The sequence below is a fragment of the Lissotriton vulgaris genome, chromosome 2_1 (assembly GCF_964263255.1).
Source record: "Lissotriton vulgaris chromosome 2_1, aLisVul1.2, whole genome shotgun sequence".
In the NCBI taxonomy this organism is placed as follows: domain Eukaryota; kingdom Metazoa; phylum Chordata; class Amphibia; order Caudata; family Salamandridae; genus Lissotriton; species Lissotriton vulgaris.
This window is the reverse complement of record NC_141687.1, coordinates 706,786,948-706,806,353: the sequence shown is the minus strand read 5'-3', so window position 1 is coordinate 706,806,353 and position 19,406 is coordinate 706,786,948.

Genomic DNA, 19,406 nt, shown 5'->3' with positions numbered 1-19,406 from the left:
GGGTTCCAGTCGGGAGAGTACTGTTGAACTTTCTGTTAGGCCTTTTATAAAGATCATAGATGAACTATCCATTTGTAGGGACATGGTGATTATGAGAGGTGACCGTTTTGTTCCACCTCATTCTTTAAGAGTCAAACTTATTACCTTAGCCCATGAAGGTCATTTAGGGCAGACTCTTACCCAGCGTAGAATCAAAGAAAATCTTTGGTGGCAGTCCATAGATTCAGATACTGTCTCTTTTGTTGAAAATTGTAGTTTTTTGGAAGGAATGTGAAAAGAGGTTGAAAATTGTAGAAAGTCAAGGTAGTGGAGAGATATTTTCATCCAAGGAGCCTTGGCACAGCATTAGTTTAGACTTTATCGGTCCACTGTCTGTGTTGCCTTTCAACCAACGTTTTGCTATTGTTGTTATTGACAACTTTTCTAAGTGGCTTACAGTGTCTTTTGTAGCCGAGTTAACTACTGATTCAAATATTAATTTTCTTAAAAGAGTTTTTATTGATGAGGGTTTCTCTTCTGTGTTGATAACAGATAATGGGACTCAATTGCTGTCTAGCAAAATGAAATTATTCTTGGATAATTGTGGCATATCACACCATAAGACCTGTTTGTATAACCCACAAAGTAATGGCATTTGTGAAAGGGTGAACAGACTAGTTAAGGGCATAATACAAATGACTTGTTCTTCTGGGTCATTTTCAAATGACAAAGTACAAGAAATGGTTTGGGCATATCATTCCACTCCACACAAACAAGGTCAAAAATCACCTTTTGAGTTGATGCGAGGTAGATCTCCCAGCACTAAATTGACACCTTTTTGGTTAAAAGAAAAAAATGATCTTTTGACTACACCTACTGTTCTGGATACAGTCTCTTTACCTATTGCAAAGGGTGATCTTGTAAAGGTGAAACCTGGGCGGATTTCAAAAGGTTTGTCAAAGTTTAGAGGTCCTTTTGTTGTCAAATATGCCTATCCTCGTTTTGTTCTTCTTGAGAATGGGAAAAAGTGGAATTACCGAAGGGTGGCTTTGTACCAAAAATGTGGCAAATCAAAGTCTGATCCTACAGCTTCTGTAAGTGTCTGTGATTCTAATGGTTATATGCTTGCCACACATTATGGTGCGTCTCAAGGTCACAATGTGAGTAGAAGGGAAGAAGGTGATGGTGATGCCTCTCACAGTCTGAGTCAAAGTGAAACCTTTAGTACTCAGAATAATGATTTTTATTCCATACCTAATGATTCTGTCAGGAGCTCACGCATTCGTTGTCCTCCTGTTTATCTGGATGAATATTTTTGTTGAGCTTCTGTTTATTTTATTTTTATTTTATTTTAATGCTTTTGTTTTAGTGTTAATTCAGTTACCAAGGGAGGGAGATGTGTTTTAAACATCATTTCACCTAGTTGCTTCCTTTAGTCCACCTTTTATCTTTATTCTACTATGTCATATTTAGAATAAACTGTGTGTTCTTTGTGCATTCTGGTTTACCTGGAATTCCAGATGTGTCCGTTGGAGCTTGGCCAGAAGAAGAGGTGCACGTTTTAATTCTGTACTGCAATAAATCTCTACAAAGCAACTTCAAGACGTCTGATGAATCCTTTATTTGTTTACAACAGTATTTTTTTATACAATACAACTGGCCTAGAGTTCAGTTCTTGAGTGTGTGAGACCATTTGCTGACTGAGTGTGTACATCAAATGCTTTACACTGTCCCCTGATACTGCCTTACTGCTAAACCAAGCTACCACTTTAAGAGAGTACGGTTATATCTAACTTTAGCCTCTGCCAAACCTCTGGAGACTGCTGGAATCTGTAAATACTGCAGTGTGCACAGAGGCACTTTCTTACACAAGGCCTTTAGTGTGTCTAGCTCCGCCTTCATCCAGGATATTTCCTCATCCGTGTGAGCCCCGAACAGAGATGATCCGGAGAAGGGAAGATTCAGGATGCACGACTGCCTCTGGTTTGAGCGCTGTGAGTTGGAGCCAGGAGGTTCTTCTAGCGCATATTCCATGCACATAGGCATGAGCCGAAAGAGTAGCTCCATCAGCTGCTGCGCTGATAAGTTGGTTAACCACCAAGCTGCCTTCATGCAAGATCTCCTCAAAGTCCTTGCGAGCTTCCTGTGTCAACTTGTCAGTGAATCTTTGCAGGGAGACCCACAGAGACCTGTCATACCGGCCCACTTCCCCACAAATCCTGCGTCTTACTTTCCTCATCTGGTGGAACAGTAGAAGAGGAAGCAATAGCATGAGTTTTTTGCTGCAGCGATTATCACAGAATACGGAAGGGGGGTCACCTTTAAGGTGAGCGATATTTCTTCCGAACCTAGCCGGCGCGGTCTTAAGTGCGCCAGTGAGAGGAAAATGTCCATCACTGGCTCTATGAGGCCCGTTAACAATAGTAGCAGAGGTCTAGATGCTGCCCTTTGGTAGCAGAGATCTAGATGCTGCCCTTTGGTGTAAAGTCTCAAAGATAACAGAGGACGAACTCTGTACAGTCGGCATAGGAATGCTTAGCTTCGTTGCTCCTCTGCCAAGAGTGTCCTGAAAAGTGGTATCATCCACCGGAGAGACTCTCGACTGCGGGCTGCCAGTAAGAGTAGGTGAATAGTCTCTGTGTGACGTGCGAGTGGAAAAGGAGGAAGGTGGATATCTGTGCCTCCTCTTGCTTCTAGATCTAGATCGCCTGCAGTGAGTGCGTGAGTGCGTCTGCGATCTGACTCTTGATGGAGTATGTTCCCTATCCATAGCCTGTACCAGTCGAGCCAACGGAGACCTGTGAAGGGGGCTCGAGTAATGCTGCGCCCTTGTAATTTAGCTGTGGCCCAGTGATGCAAGGGTCTGTCCATCTTGGCGAAAGATGGATGGAAGGCGATCTTTGCCGTTGTCGCCCCTCAGGAGAAGGAGGAGATGGGGAGTTCTCCCTTTCTTCTGCAGGCCTGGTTGGAGAATCTTGGTGTCCCCTGGACGTCGAGATCACGACCTCCGGTGATCTGGACGTTGAACCTCTGCGAGCTGGGAGAACCTGTTTGACGTTGTGACGTGGACAGGCTTACCGGACATGAGGCCTCTTTGGACTGGTGCCTCGATGTGGATGTGGAATGCCTCTGCACAGACTGCCTTCGACGTCGACCGTCGTCTCGGTGACAAAGACGCTTGCCTCAAGGTCTACTTTCTCCTCTTGGACTGAGGGCTCAATCTTGCAGTCGACCAGCCTCTCGACGTCGAACGTCTACTCGATGCCGACGGAGTACCGGGTTTCGACGTCCGCCAACTCGCTTCGGAAGACCGGTGTCTCGACGTCGAACGGCGGTGTGCTGCTGTCGACAGATTTCTGCCTAGACGTCGAAGATCTTTGCACTGATCTCGACGGAGACGTCTGCCTCAAAGTCGGTGACGGAGTCCTGCGCCTCGACCTCTAAGATTTTTTGACTGACTTTGGAGACCTGTCTGGACGTCAGTGTCGAAGGAGACTTGTCCCTAGACGTCGATCGTCACCTGGTTGACGACAACAGAGGGTCCGTTACCTTCGTCGAAGTTGATATCGTTGTCTATTTCTTAGAAGAAAGATGCGCCAGCATCACTGTAGTCTTAGATGCAGATTTCTTCGTCGTCAGCCGTTTCAACATCAATCTCAACGCCGATGGAGAACAGGTCGGGACCTTGCCTCTCGATGTCGACAGTTCTTTTTCTGCTGCCTCCCCGGAGACCTACCTCTTCCAGAGAGAACAAAGCAGAATTTTCTCAGTCTTTGATGGTCCTTCTCGACAACTTCTTACAATGATGACAGTTGGTAGAAGAGTGAGAATCAGGGAGGCAGAGGATACACACAGGGTGTGCGTCTGATCTAGCCTTCTTGCCACAGGCAGGGAAAGGATCAAATAAAGAAGGCATTTCTGACAGAAATAAACATTTCCTGGAACTCAAAAAGGTGTCACTCTCACTCCAAGGCAAAAAGACGTCGAGTGAAGGTAAAAAAATCTTCAAAATAAGATATTTTTTGACAGAAAGCCAAAGAAAGAGCTCTGAATCCAGGATCTTGACTGAAGGAGCCGGAAAGAACTGAACTGTCTCCCCTGAGGCATATTGGGAAACTAGGGGTCATGGCTGCCTTAAAGGCAAGGGGCCAGTTTTGTATGAAACACTTTAATTTTCTATGCTATTGGTTTACAATGCAGCCTGTAGGCTAACAAGGTCTGCTTTATTTGCAGTTTTTCTTCATGACATTTACTCAAAAACAGTTAAAATGCTACTTGCCCTCTTTTTATATATAATATATATATATATATATTTTTTTAGTTTTTTTGGTTGCAAAAGCAGTTTGTGTTTTATTACATTGTTTAGCCTCCTAGATGGAAGCTGCATTGGTATGAGAAAAGCACGAGTTACTTACCTTCGGTAACGATGTATCTGGTAGAGACGATTCTAGCCGCAGATTCCTTCACATAGAATTATCCCCAGGCGTTAGACTGGATCTGAAAAACTTTTCCGCCACAGCATCAATGCATGCCGGAGGACAACACACGACTTCTCCTAGGCATGGTCCGCATATGTGACGTCAGCGAGGTCACATTATCCCCACCCCGGCGCGTCTACGTCAGATTTCTTCAAAGAACATTTTCGTACCACAACACAGAGCCACCAGACAAAAACAGTGGGCGCATGGGAACAGTGTGTGAAGAGGAAGACACCATAAGGAACAGTGCAACACTGTAGTGTCCAAAGGCAAGGGCAAAAGAGGAAGAGAGCAGAGCCCTGAACAACCCCCCTGCCAGTACGTAGATAGCCACCCCCTTCCCCCGTATACAAGGAACATGCGTAAAAAGTCATGACACAAGTAGCAGGCCTACAACCCCAATGCAGAAACGAGGGGAGGCAGTCCCAAAACAGACAGGAACAACCAATCCCCAAGCCTACCCGGCAAAGAGTGCAACCACCCCCCCAGGAACAAGGGCACAGCATGACCAGATGACCCCCAACTCAGAGTGTAGCAGAGTGGCCAGGACCCCCAGCAGCAAGAGGAAGGGAAGAGAGGCAGCGATTGAAGGCAAACCACCTCAAACCTGGAACAGCCAGAGCAGCGGTGTACAGAAGCACCGTAAGGATTAGTTACTTACCTGTAATCCTAGTTCTCATCCAAGGGTATACTCAAAGTTATAATCTATGAATAATCCCGCCCATATGCGGGATCCTGGAGCATATAGAAAATACATATGTGAAAACATACATGCAGCCTAGAATGTTTCCAACATGGCAAAAATGCCGAAAAATTACATAGGTTTGCATTGCAAGAACAATACCCTCCTAACCCATAAGGAAAAAAGGAAGAAGTGAGAAATTGTCATATAACAATGCTTTATTGCCTTAAGGAAAGCTTGTAATTGCAGGCAGTTGCCTGTAGGCTGCATAGCGGAGCATTGGAGCAAAGAAAACTGACATCTTGCCTTTAAGGCTTTCAAGGGTTAGGGTACCGTGTCTTTAAGACCTGAAGGAAACCCCCTGCTCCCATGATGCACCACAGGCGACAGTTAGGTCAGTTCTTTTTGACAGTGTACTATGTAAAGACACCCGAGTAGACATGCAATTAACTTCAAAACAACTCCAATAATGCTCGTCCAGGGAGGCGGGAGGGTCGCTTATGACTTTGTTGAGGATACCATTGGATGAGAACTAGGATTACAGGTAAGTAACTAATCCTTCTCATCCAGGGGATAATCATCAATAGTCATAATCTATGAATAGAGTAGCAAGCCCATACCAAAAGTCTTGGACGAGCAATAGAATAGAGTATACAGAACATGAAAAAGCATATTCAAATTGCAATCATGCAAACAAATTTCTTAAAGAAGCCTGCCCAACCTGGGTATCTGCTTGAGCATCAGGATCTAGACAGTAATGGCGTGTGAAAGTATGCACTGATCATCATGTAGCTCCCTTGCAGATTTCAGACATAGGAAAGTTACGAAGGAGAGCTGTGGTAGAAGCTTTCCCTCTGGTAGAGTATGCTTTAGGTCTGCCTTGTTAGGTCTTGTTAGCTAACTGATAGAATAGAGCTATAGAAGAGACGATCCATCGAGAGATAGATCTTTTAGATGCAGCTAGACCGGTGTTCGTGGAACTGTAGTTGATGAGGAGCCGGTCAGATTTCCTAAGCGTAAGAGTTGTGGCGAGGTAAAACTTTAATACTCTCCAGAGAGTGTAATGATATCTCCGGGGGAGTGGATGGTTGAGGAAAGAAGGTGGGCAGAGTAATAACTTGATTGATGTGAAAATCTGAGACCACCTTTGGAAGGAAGCTCGGATTTGTATGTAGCACCACTATATTGGCATGAAACACAGTGTAAGGTTTCTTGTAGCACAGCGCCTGAATCTCACTTACCCTGCGGGCGGAAGTGATGGCTACTACAAATGCAGCCTTCCAGGTCAAATGCTGCAAAGATGCCTTGTGAATAGGCTCGAAAGTAGCACCCATCAGTTTAGTAAGTACAATGTTAAGTTCCCAAGGTGGAGAAGGGGATCTTGACCACTGGCATTTGGAAGAATGAGGTCTGGGTAGGAGACTTTCTGTAAGCTGTAATGGCAGCCAGGTGGACCCTGATGGATGGGTATTTCAGGCCTGACTTTGATCACTTGCTCCTGACCCTTGGTAAGATCAAAAGCGTTGTCCTTAGACTCTCTTCCAACTAAAAGAATAGGACTTTCTGGTGGTGGGTCTCTTTGCATCCCTGAGAATGTGCATACAGTCAGCAGTTTCGTCGACGTTTCGACCCTAGTGTGCCCCTGTAGGTGGTCACGGCGGGTCTTTCTCAAGACAGGAGGGGAAGGACAGTTTCAAGATCAAAGCAGGGGTTCCTCAGGTTGATCTTGTGTGGCTCAATGGCCTGTCATATCTATAGCGTTGGTCACAGCGGTCGGAGGTTTCTTTCCTCGCTCTCGGTGGCTGTGTCCGATAGCAGCTATCCTGTCTTGAGAACGACCCGCCGTGACCACCTACAGTGGCACACTAGGGTCGAAACGTCGACGAATCCATAGGTTCAGAATCACTAGGATTCCCACAGAAATCATAGGAATCCTTGGTTGAGATCAAACCATCTTCTGACCAAACTCCAACTGTACCTGTATATACACCTGTATAGATTCATTTCCCCACACTGTATATATTATCATGTTCACTGAGCACTCCTTCACAAAAAGTCACAAATTTTTATGACGGTCTTGTTATGTACGCATAATTAATCCACAAATGAAGTAATTCGGATTTGTATAGAAGCAATCATGTATTAATATGTACAATACAATACTTTGACCTTATGACTTTGTTCTTTCGTGTTTTGAGCATTTGATTTCTCACTAAACACTAGTCCCTGTATCAGAGAGCTGATTTGTTTTCATTTGCATCTAAGAGCATAGTTCAAATAACCTGTCTTACCCAACAGAACCAATTTTTTGTTGAACTAGGCCTTACATCAAGCCTGTTTGTTAAAAAATAACGTAGGATTTTGGAAAGCGGTGAATGCCCCTCTTTTTGTCGACTGGAAAAATGACGCCATAGAGGTGGCAATAGATGAGAGCACTTGGGTAAATCACTTTACTGAGCTATACAAAAAAGATGACTCACAATGGAACGTGTATGATGAAGCATCTGGGGCAGAGGAGAACAATGTGCGGGGCTTTTTTCCAATAGCCATTGTTTTCTCACTGTCTGAAGTCGAAATCGCCATAGCGGAGAGTGCCGCAGGTAAAACCCCAGGGCCGGATGGGGTACCTGTAGACATATACAAATCTAATGTTAGTCTATGGGCACCCCTCCTGACAAATGTTTTAAATTGCTGTAATAAAATTGGGTTCCTCTCAACATGGCAAGAGGCCATTGTGGTCCCAATCTTCAAAAAAGGAGACGGTAATGATCCACAATGTTACAGGCCAATATCATTACTGGATTCCCGTGATGAAGGTTGCGGGAAGGGTTATATTAAACAGATTGAAGTCATGGGCAGAAGAGGTATCCTCTCAAAATTCCTATATGGTTTCAAAACAGGGTTAGGCACTATAGAACAAGGTCTACATTTTGCCATAATTATAGGCAAATATGTGGTGGCAAAAGGGGATAAGCTATACTTAACATTCGTCGATTTAAGTTCGGCTTTTGATTGCCTAAATCATGAAACTTTATGGTCTACACTTTTAGAATTAGGTATTGACCAAAATCTGCTGATTTCTATTAAATAAATATATCGGGGGGCTGGTGCGAAGGTACGGTTTGGGAGTAAGGGAAAGTGTACCACCAAATTCCCCATAAACAAAGGACCTACCTTCTCACCGTGCCAATTTGTAAGTGTACGGGCACAGGCTTGTGTCCTACTCTAAAGAATTTAAGGTATTTTATGTGACTTATCAAGTGTACAGTAAAAATTCTTGACCTCTGTCCGGCTGGACAAGTCATACTACACAATATAGTTTCCATTGTGTCTATATTCATTGCTTTCTCGTATCTTTTTTGCATGGGACCACTGTTGTTGTAATAATATGTTCCCCGAGGTCCTGTGCTGACTCGTATGGGTGCCCTTGTTGTTCTGGATACATCAGGGTACCTAGTAGCATGATCCACTACTACTAGAATGAGTTTGGTCCCTGAGGCTGCGGGAGGCTCAAGTAGACCCACAATGTCCACACCTACCCTTTCAAAGGGCACCCCCACCACTGCAAGTGGTATCAGGGGGTCTTGGGCTTGCCACCTGTCTTGCCACTGGTCTGACAGGTAACACAGGAGTTCACATACTCCTTCACTTTTTGGTTAATCTGGGGTCAGTAAAAGTGGCTAACTTGCCTTTCCCAAGTTTTGGTTTGCCCCAGGTATCCAGCTAGGGGGATGTCATGAGCTAAAGTTAGGAGGAACTCCCTGTACTTCAGTGGCATTACCACTCTCCTGGTAGCTCCAAGATTAGGGTTTCTTGCTTCAGCATACAGTAATCCCTCTTCCCAATAAGCTCTGTGGGTACCACTGACATCTCCCTTTGCTTCTGAAGCTGCTTGCTGCCTCAGGCTTTCAAGAGTGGGGCAGTCTCGCTGACCCCGGCACAGCTCTTCCATAGTGGGTCCCCCTGGGCCCAGGAGTCCAGCCTGGTAAGGCTCAAGCTCCATAGGCTCAGTTCCCTCTAGGGTTTCCAAGTCCTCTCCCTGAGGAGAGGGGTCCTGAGAAGCTGCTGTGTAAAAGCTGGTTCCCCAGTCTCCTTGCTTTTTCTCTTGGTTGGTTGGGCCATACTTTCAGGCTCCAACCTCACTTGTTCACCCTTCGTTTTGCTCTGTGCTTTGGTTTGGGCACACACCAGTCTAAGGATACCCAGCATGGCTGCATGGGTTACTTGCTCAACCTCAGCCCAGGCTGAGGTTTCCAGGTCATTTCCAAGCAGACAGTCAGCTGGCAATTGTGGAGAGACCACTACCAGTTTCAGGCCAGTAGCCTCCCCCGTCCTAATGTCACCATAGCCAGAGGGCATGGGGTGGTAATGCTGTCAGCATTGGTGACTGGGTAAGTTTTCCCAACCAGGTATTGCTCTGGGGAAACCAGCTTTTCCCTTTCCATAGTGATGCTGGCACCTGTATTCCTCAGGGCTTGTACTTTAGTTCCAATAATGGAGGGGTATTGCAGATACTTGTTACAGCTGGGTGGCCAACCAGCTATATTGGCACCCTCCATTTCCTCCAAGGAGACCAGACTAGCTTGAGTGTACTCCCAAATTTGCTCTGGGCACTCCTATGATCCCATCTGTAGATTTACTGTCCCTGGAGTACCTGTAATGATGGGTGCCTTAGGGGCTTTGTTGTAGGGGCAGTTTTTGTCTACAGTTAAATGTCTCAACTTCTTACAGTTGTTACAATAGGCCTTGTTAGGATCAAAGTTTCTTTCCCTATAGGGCTGAGGCACATAAGTAGTTTGGGACCCACCCACCTGTACATGTTTTTGGGGCCCTTTGGAAGGCTCAGACTTTTTATCTTGGGGATTCTCAACAACTTTCCCCTGGGGAGGTTTTGTGACCACTGTCTTTTGGTCACCCCCAGTGGCTGTCCTTGTCACCCTAGTCTTGACCCAGTGGTCTGCCTTCTTCCCCAATTCTTGGGGAGACATTAGACCTAGGTCTACCAAATGCTGATGCAACTTTTCATTTGTGCAATTACTCAAAATGTGTTCCTTCATAAAAAATTATAAAGTGCAGTTAAATCATGCACATTGTGTCCAGTTAACCAACCATCCAGTGTCTTTATTGAGTAGTCTACAAAATCTATCCAGGATTGGGTCTGGGTTTTGTGAGCCCCCCTGAACTTAATTCTATACTCCTCAGTAGTGAGTCCAAATCCCTCAATCAGAGTTTTCTTCAAGAGGTCATAGGACCCTGCATCTGGCCCAGAGAGGGTCAGAAGCCTGTCTCTGCAGTTACCAGAGAACAGTTCCCAGAGAAGTGCCCCCCAGAAAGGTTTCTTTAGTTTTCTGATATCACAATCCCGCTCAAAGGCTGTGAACCACTTGTTGATGTCATCACCTTCCTCAAATTTAGGGACAATCCCTTTGGGGATTTTAGAATCATAAGATTGCTCTCTATGCTTGCTATTGGTATTGCTGCCACCAGAGACAGGGGCGAAGAGACCTAGAGCCAGGAGTCTGGTCTCTAGGTCTAATCTCTTGGCCAACTTTACTAAGTTTTCCTATCCATTGGGGTTCTCCCCAATGTATTCACTGGGGCCCAGACCACCTGTGTGGTTCTCAGGATCCCAAAGGCTAACTCTTGGAGTCAAGGGTACAGTGACCCCTTCTTCCCTAGGAATGATGGGGGGATCATTATCCTCCTCCTCATCCACTCCTTCTTCTTCTTGCTGCTTGTCACCCTGCTCAGAGGGGTGGTCTTTTGCATATTCAGCCAGGAGCTCCAGGAGCCCTTGTTTGGTTGGATGCAGACCTACAGCTATTTTTTAACTTTGCATAGGGCCCTAAATTCCTTGAAGTCCAAGTGCAAGTAAGGTGTGCAGTCGAGTTCCTCCACCAGGTTTACATTATCTTCCCTAACAGCTGGGTTCTTTTGAGACATTCTAACCTGACAGTTCTAACCCTCTACCCTAGCTTGTAGTGACTTTTATTTTTGAAACATTCTAATGGGACTTAAGCAAGGCCCTACCAGACTTTTAGTATGTTTGGAAAAGACCAATTTCAGAATTCTAAAGGCAATTTATAAGTTCTGTTGTGTGATCAGATGGTAACCAAGTAGTCCAACAAATGCAAGTTTGTATCTCACCGCTGATCCACCAATGTGAGAAAGTGGGTCTATATATACTGGACTAGAATGAAGTGCAGTGTGTATAGAGTCCACCACCCCAGAGGTATAACAGAGGTTAAAGTCACAACTGACCTTACTCTCCAAAGTGGTAGCTTGGTTGAGCTGTAAGGCAGTACCAGAGGACAGTGTAACGCATTTGCTGTACACACTCAGTCAGCAAAAGGTTTCATACACTCAAGGACTGAACTCCAGGCCAATTGTTTTTATATCCACAGATATAGGTGTTTTATTTTTAGAACCAACAGTTATAAAAATATACTTTTCTTGTTATGAGTTCTCTCATGTAATTACTTTGCAAAGGAGTTTGTGCACACAATTAATACAGTATTGACAGTAAGCAGCACAATCCTAAAAAGCACTATAGCATTGAGCTCAATGGTTTTTTTTCCACATGTAAGTACAGTTGGTTACTATATAGATTACTTTAGTAGTTCCAGGACTAGATCTTAGATTCAGTTCTGGGGTCTAAGCTGAAACCAGATTCGCAAAAACGTTTTAATTACTGTAGTGAATTTTCATAAATATAAAGCTGTTTTAAAAGTTCACATTTAGAAACTTGTCAATGGAAATCTGACAATTTTTAGTCTCCTAGTTGTTCAATGGGAGAAAATTCAGGTTGCAGGTAAAGTACGATCTCGTTACTTTTGTAATCCAGTACTGGTCTCCTAGGGCCAGCACTGGGGTTGAGGTTCCGTGATGGTTCCGTGACGACTTGAACCCGTGTTTTCAAGTTTGTCGGAAATACATAATACTGGTATCAGTGAACCGCAAATGGTCCATTTAGTATATCCTGGTGTTTTCACTACGCTACGAGCAAGAGCACTCCTTTTATAAACACATTTCTGATCTACCCATGGCATCCATCTTAGATCATGGCCGCCATTTTGTGATTCTTGCCCTCACATATGCAATAGCCTCTGATCACTTCATTTCGATTAAGGACACGCAACCTTAGCCGGAGATTCACCTCTTTCATGACACGTGCACCTTAAACCAGATCACGCTGTAGCTGCATGACTCGACAAAGGCTACCTCCTCTGCCCGAGGTTAGTCCTGCCAAACTGGTCTTCGTATCCATTGTACCTGATCATGATTAGGCGGCCGAAGCCGGTAGCCTTGCCCATTTACAACCCACAAACATCCCTTATCCCACTTTTCTATCTTCCACACCTGGCTCTGTTTCTTTCTTTCTGAATCTTTATTAGGGGGAGGTAACGAACTTTACGATGAGGCGGTCCGGGTCCTGAATGCAATATTGACAGGGAATTGTGACAAACTAGTGGGAACCCCTCTCTTCGCAATGTTTGGCCTCAGATATTATCGACGGTTCCTGTGTAACACCAAATATTTATTGTTTTAGACACAAAGGTTTTGGGAATGTATTACATGTAAAGAATTCGCCCCCAGCTTAAAATTTCGTATATAAGGAGCAACCCACTTTGTACAAATTGAACAGGCTCCTGATTACTGCCCGTGTGTAGTATCTGTGACTTCTGTGTCCCTGCAGTAATAAACCTTTGGTCTTTGACGCCACCATCGAGAAGCCCGTGTTTCTGTTCATTTGTGCACCAAGGCAGGTTGGAACTCCGGGGTCTTTGGGTGTTGTACCCTGACACCTCTGGACGGAACCAAAAAGTCCAGAACTCCAATTGGCGCCCAACGTGGGGCGACGTCATTCGGTACCGGTCCAAAAGCCTGAAGAGTTCGAGAAGCTTCGTGTGAAGATTCCTGAGGGAGGCGCCCCACTTCATCGATCCCGGCATATCGCAAAAGTGGCCCGAAGTTCTCTTCCACGAGGGTTTCCCGTTCAGGACGGCTGCAGTGGGCCGTTGCCTTGACCGTCGCCCTGTCTTGGACGTGAAGTGGTGCAGTCCTTAGTACGGCGAAACGTGACGGGTTTCTCCTTGGTGACGTCTTCAGTGACTCAGTTAAGTATTTAGTGATAGCTAGCTGGTTACTTTTGTGAGGATTGTTAAAAATCCTTGATCGGTTCTTGGTTTGGTTTGGTTTTGTCAGATTATCACTGGTTGTTCTAGTTACGATAATCTCTTTGGTTTAGTTTGGGTATCGATACATCAGTTCGTTTTGGTAGGCCTAAGTTCTTGGTTCGAGTGCACATATTTGTTCCGTGTTTGTTTGTTTTGTGTTCCGGACTGAAAATGGTAAGTCGGAAAATGTTGTCTTGTTTTAGTTGCAACAGTGACTCACGATTGGAGGACTCTTGTCTGGTTCCTCCGATTGGGACTCCCCTATATGATTTATATTGTAAGTATGGCGTGGGTCCTATATCTTATAATGAGGTGTGGGTCCGTTATTGTAAGAAAGATGGTGTCCTTAGTTGGCCACTGCATGGTAGTTTTGAACCAGAGATTCTTGACAACTTAGAAGCGAAATTGTTTAAGAAGAAAGCCCGGCCGGCAATGTTTGATTCTTTCCGTTACTGGCGAAAAGAATCCAAACAGAGAGAAATGAAAAGGTTGAAGAAAGAACAGAAAGAACAAGAAGAGTTAACTCTAGAGCAAGCGGCTAAACAGTTGCAGGCTAACGAGTGTGAGAAGGCCATAGATGTAGCTATTCGAGAGCATAACTTAGCGATTGACAAGTGCTATCCTGCCTTGCCATCGAAAATGGCTAAGATACTGGAGGATTCTGAAAACGATCATCTGCTATCTTATCTGTTAAGGTCACCTCCACCGTATGCACAAGGTGCTACGGCTCCGCCTGTCCCGAATGTTCAATTGCCGGTTGCTGGACAACCTGGTGCTCCTGCTCCTATCCCTCAGAATCAAGTTCCCGTACCTCCTGTGATAAATGTGAATGTTACTACAGCTCCTCCTCTTCCTGTACTGCCAGCCTCTATACCTACTGCTGTACCTACTGCTCCAGAAACTATTTTCCTCGATACTCCTACTGTTTCGTCATCTATTCCTACCTCTACTGCGTTCTCTATGTCTGCAAGTGTGCTAACTCCACTTTCTGTTCGTCGAAGAATCACTGATTCTGTTACTAATATGCTGTCTCCTATATATAAAACTTTGATTAAGACTCCTACTCCGGATTCTGTACAGAGACGGAGTCAGCTTCCAAGTACTGAGGAACGGGGAGTTTTAGATTCCACGGCTCTCAGATGGATTTCGAAGAGTAGAAGATATAGTACGAGAGATGTGCTAGACACATTTATGCAGTGGGGGGAACCAACGCAACGGTACGTCTTTGATGAGATGTGCTCGTTGTTACGTGAGGAGATAGAAGAAGACGATGTTGAATCAGATTTGGAAGATTTAATTAGGGTTCAAAAGGAGTTCGCTGCTGGAATGGTAGTGGGTGAGAATATAAAGGAAGCGATGGAACTTATTTTAAGTTTTAGGAGTGATCCATCTCTTCGTTCGCCGAGAGATTTAGAAAAAGGTAAAATGAAGCTAAGTCGCCAATATCCAATGAGGGAGGTTCCTCCAATTTGGCGCGAAGCTGTGCAAGCTGACGCACCGAATGGTATTGTAGCTGCTCCAGCACAGTTCCAACGAGTGTGGATACACATTCCATGGAAGCGAGCGGAAGTGTTAGCGGTGAAACAGGCCTTGCCAGATCCACGTAAGAATCCAGCTGGATATTACAAGGAATTAACACAGACAGTTGAGGCTTGTATAATGAACTTAGCCGACATAGATATGTTGTTTGGTAACGTAGTTCCGCAACCAGTGTGGGCTAAAATCCGTAGAGAGGATCATCAAGCTGCCTTAGGTGGTGATTGGGCAGCTATCACTGCAGCAGATGGTCAACAAATAGGTGGTGCGAAACCCGAACCTCTGATTGCTAATCTGCCAGGTAGAATAATTGATCTAATGAAGACTCTGATGCCAGCATTGCGTGTAAATTGGGACAAATTGTCAGCATGCAGGCAGAAGAAAGACGAAAGTGTCTCCGACTTCTTCACGAGCACAGTATTACGAAAATAGAGATAAAGAGGAAAAGGAGAAATCAGAGAAGAAAACGAAAGATTTAAAAACTAAAGTTCTTTTGCAGCAGGCGTATCCGCCTCGCACGAATCAGACTAATACGCAGCAAGGTTCATACCAAAGGACAGATTATGGTTCATCAAGACCTCAATACCAGTGGAATCAGTGTGCGTACTGTAAGAAAGAGGGTCACTATAAAAATGAATGTCCGATCTTAGCGCAAAATAATGCAGCAGCAGCTCAGAGAGGTCGTGGTGGTTTTGTGCAGAATTCTAGAGGTCGAGGACGAGGTGCTATGCCTCCACAAACGAATGATCGTCCCTCCAATCACTTTGATCAACGAAATGGACAATCTGCACAGCAAAATAGATCTCAACAGTATCTTGTTGAGGACTATAATGAAGTAGATGAGGGTTATCAACAAAATGGGTACTAGGACAGCCATGGACAGAGAGAGGGAGTAGTATCAGTTCCAGTGGATCAGAGTGGGCCTTATGTCGCAGTAGCAACATCAGGTGTAGTCGAACCGTTTCTGTTGGATACTGGTGCCGCAAAAAGTTCTATCATTCATGCGAAACTCCCTGGCGCACCTTTGTCTGGCTCAACAAATGTTTCCGTAGGTTTTTCAGGCGCCCCCGTTTACAACCCGATATCTGGTCCTTTGTCTATTTCTGTTGGACCGTGCCAATTGAAAGCACCCCTGATTTTGACGACAGGTTGTAATGAAAATCTGCTTGGTTTAGATTTGTTAAAACGACTATATGCGACATTGTACTGTTCTCCGGAAGGAGTACAGCTTACGTTGGGTAAAAATATCATCTCTCCGATGTACTTGTCAATGGATGCACTCCCGCCGGAGCTACATTCACTCCCTGATTCTCTTTGGGCGACTGGTCCTAACGATGTAGGTCTCCTAGAAATTCCACCGTATGTGGTAACTTTGAAAGCAAATGTGAAATTTCCAAGAATTCCCCAATATAAAATCTCGAGTGAAGGTGAGCGTGCACTTTTATTGATTGTGCAAGACTTGATTAAGAAAGGTGTGGTTGAGGAAACTAGAGGTAATGTCTGTAACAGTCCTGTCTTACCGATTCTGAAGCGAACTGATCCTACAAAACCTCCAGTATATAGGTTTGTCATAGACCTCAGAGAAGTTAATAAGATTGTAGTCCCGCAGTTTCCTGTAGTGCCAGACATTACTGCCTTGTTAACATTGATTCCTGCCACAGCTACATGGTTCTCAGTAATGGACTTAAAGAATGCCTTTTTCAGCATTCCGATAGCCGAAGAAAGTAGGGATATTTTCGGCTTCTGTCTAGGAGGTCGCAGTTTTAGATTTAAACGCGCTCCACAAGGCTATTGTGAAAGTCCATCCATTTACAGTCAAGCATTAAAAAGCCAGTTAGATTCTTTTGTCCTTCCTCCAGGTTCTGCCCTAGTACAGTACGTAGACGATCTTCTAGTGGCTGCCGATGACAAGGAAACTTGCAAAGCAGCTACAGTTTCCCTATTGCATCATTTGTCTAATTTGAATCACAAGGTGTCTCCTTCCAAAATGCAATACTGCTGCCAAGAAGTGACCTACCTAGGTCATCTCTTGTCAAAGGAGGGAAGGAAGTTGACCCCAGAAAGAATAAAAGCAATTACGCAGATGAGTGTTCCACGCACACAGAGAGAAGTACGTGCCTTTCTAGGTATTACCTCTTACTGTAGGCAGTGGATTCCAAATTTTTCTCTTTTAGCGAAGCCATTGGTAGCTTTGACTGGGAAAAATGTTCCGAGTCCGGTGCCATGGTCTGATGAATGTCAAGAGAGTTTTACTGAATTACGAAAAGCGTTGTGTTCAGCTCCTGTATTGGGCACACCTGATTACAGTAAGCCATTCACGCTCTACGTTCACGAAAGAGAAGGTTGCGCGTTGAGTGTTTTGACACAGAAGTTTGGTGATAAACAACGCCCTTGTGCGTATTTTTCATCAACATTAGATCCGGTAGCCAGAGCGTTGCCTAGTTGTTTGAGAGCTACAGCGGCAGCTGCAGCTTCCATTCGACAATCTGCTGGTTTGGTGATGAATAACATGCTAGTGGTCATGGTTCCTCATGCAGTGGATACACTCATGAACCGAACGAAGACTCAACACCTTACTAGTGCGAGATTATCTGGTTACGAGCTGACATTACTAGCGAGTCATATTCAGATCAAAAGATGCAATGTATTGAATCCAGCGACATTGTTGCCGACTGATCAAGAGTCGAGTGATTCTGAGCCACATGACTGCTATTTCAAAACGGAGGAAGAGACAAAAGGACGCATCGATTTGAAAGATACTCCCCTATCAGATCCGGATGGTACGCTGTATGTGGACGGGTCATGTTTTAAATTGGAAAATGGTGATGTGACTGCTGCTTACGCAGTAACGACTTTGAAGACGATTGTGGAGACTGCAAGAGTAAGTCAGAATTCTGCCCAAGCTGCAGAATTAATAGCTCTAACGAGAGCGTGTGTTTTATCTGAGGGAAAGAGAGTGAATGTGTTTACAGATAGTCAGTACGCATTTGGCGTGGCCCATAGTTTTGGCCGGTTGTGGAGAGAAAGAGGGTTCATTACGTCCCATGGGACTAAGATCCAACATGGTCAGCTAGTTAACGACTTGTTGGAATCTCTAACCTTGCCGACTGAAGTTGCGATTGTGAAGTGCAGTGCTCATAAAGCAATCACGGATGATGTTGGTCGTGGGAATGCTTTTGCTGACGAAATCGCTAAACAGACAGCTAGAGACACGATGAGCAGAATGTATGTTGCTACGTCTGCAAGATGGATTGCTGAGTCTGGAATGTGTGAGGATACTATGGAAAGTGTGAAAGAGATTCAGAAAGAAGCGACTGAGGAAGAGAAACGTGTATGGAGAGAAAGTACGGGCAAGTTGGACTTGAATGGATGTTGGATTGATTTGACAGAACAGCAGCGTTGGATGTTGCCCGATGCATATGTGCTTGCAGTAGTGACGATGGCGCATGGAGTAGCGCATATAAGTTCTAAAGGGATATGTAAGATGTTAGCTCCGGTCTGGAAGAATGAGGGAATCAGTAAGTGTGCGGAGAGAGTGGTGAAAAATTGTATGGTGTGCTTGATGCATAATCCTGGCAAGGGAACTCCAACTCCAGCTGGTCATTTCGCTCCTCCTTCCTGCCCCTTTGAAGTGATTCAGTTAGACTTCATTCACATGGAACGCTGCAACAATTTAAAGTACGTCCTGGTGGTAGTTTGTGCTTTTTCCAGGTGGATAGAAGCATACCCACTAAAGGACAACACTGCCCTATCTACTGCCAAAATTCTTCTCAAGGAATTTTTCCCTAGGTATGGAATGCCACGGATTGTATGGTCAGATAACGGAAGTGAGTTTATAGGGAAAGTTATGCAGAGTGTGTGTGCCGGTCTAGGATTGAAACAGAAATTTCACAGTGCAAACCATCCCCAGTCTGCTGGTTTAGTTGAGGGTTATAATGGCACCCTCAAGCTGAAAATAGCCAAAATACAAGCATCCACAGGTTTAGCCTGGCCAGACGCACTTCCTTTGGCCTTGTTATCAACGAGAGCAACAGTACATTCTAGAATAGGGCTTAGTCCATATGAGATTGTGTTTGGCCGCCCGGCAAATATCTGGGGTGTGCCGAGGCCTAAACAATTTTGCTCCATTGAATATCCTATGTTGATAGACTACCTTTACGACTTGACTGCTAAATTAAGTCTTATTCATCAACAGGTTTTCGATGCTTTGCCAAAACCTCCGGAGAGTCCAGGGCACCAGCTGAAACCGGGTGACTTCATTGTAATCAAGAACTTCGCGAGGACGAAGAACCTTCAACCAAGATTTGTGGGGCCTTTTCAGATCTTACTGGCGACGAGGACAGCAGTTCGTGTAGCTGGCCGCAAACACTGGATTCACGCCTCTCACGTAAAGCGTGTTCCGTTGCCGCTCCCTTACGACGACTGGGTGAAAAAGGGAATTGGTGCCTCCGAATCTGAAATCACTCCGAAGTTCATCTCTTTCAGCGATGCCGAATTGATTACTGACACTTCAAAACCTGACTCTCCTCCTGAAAAGACTCCTTTGAACACTGA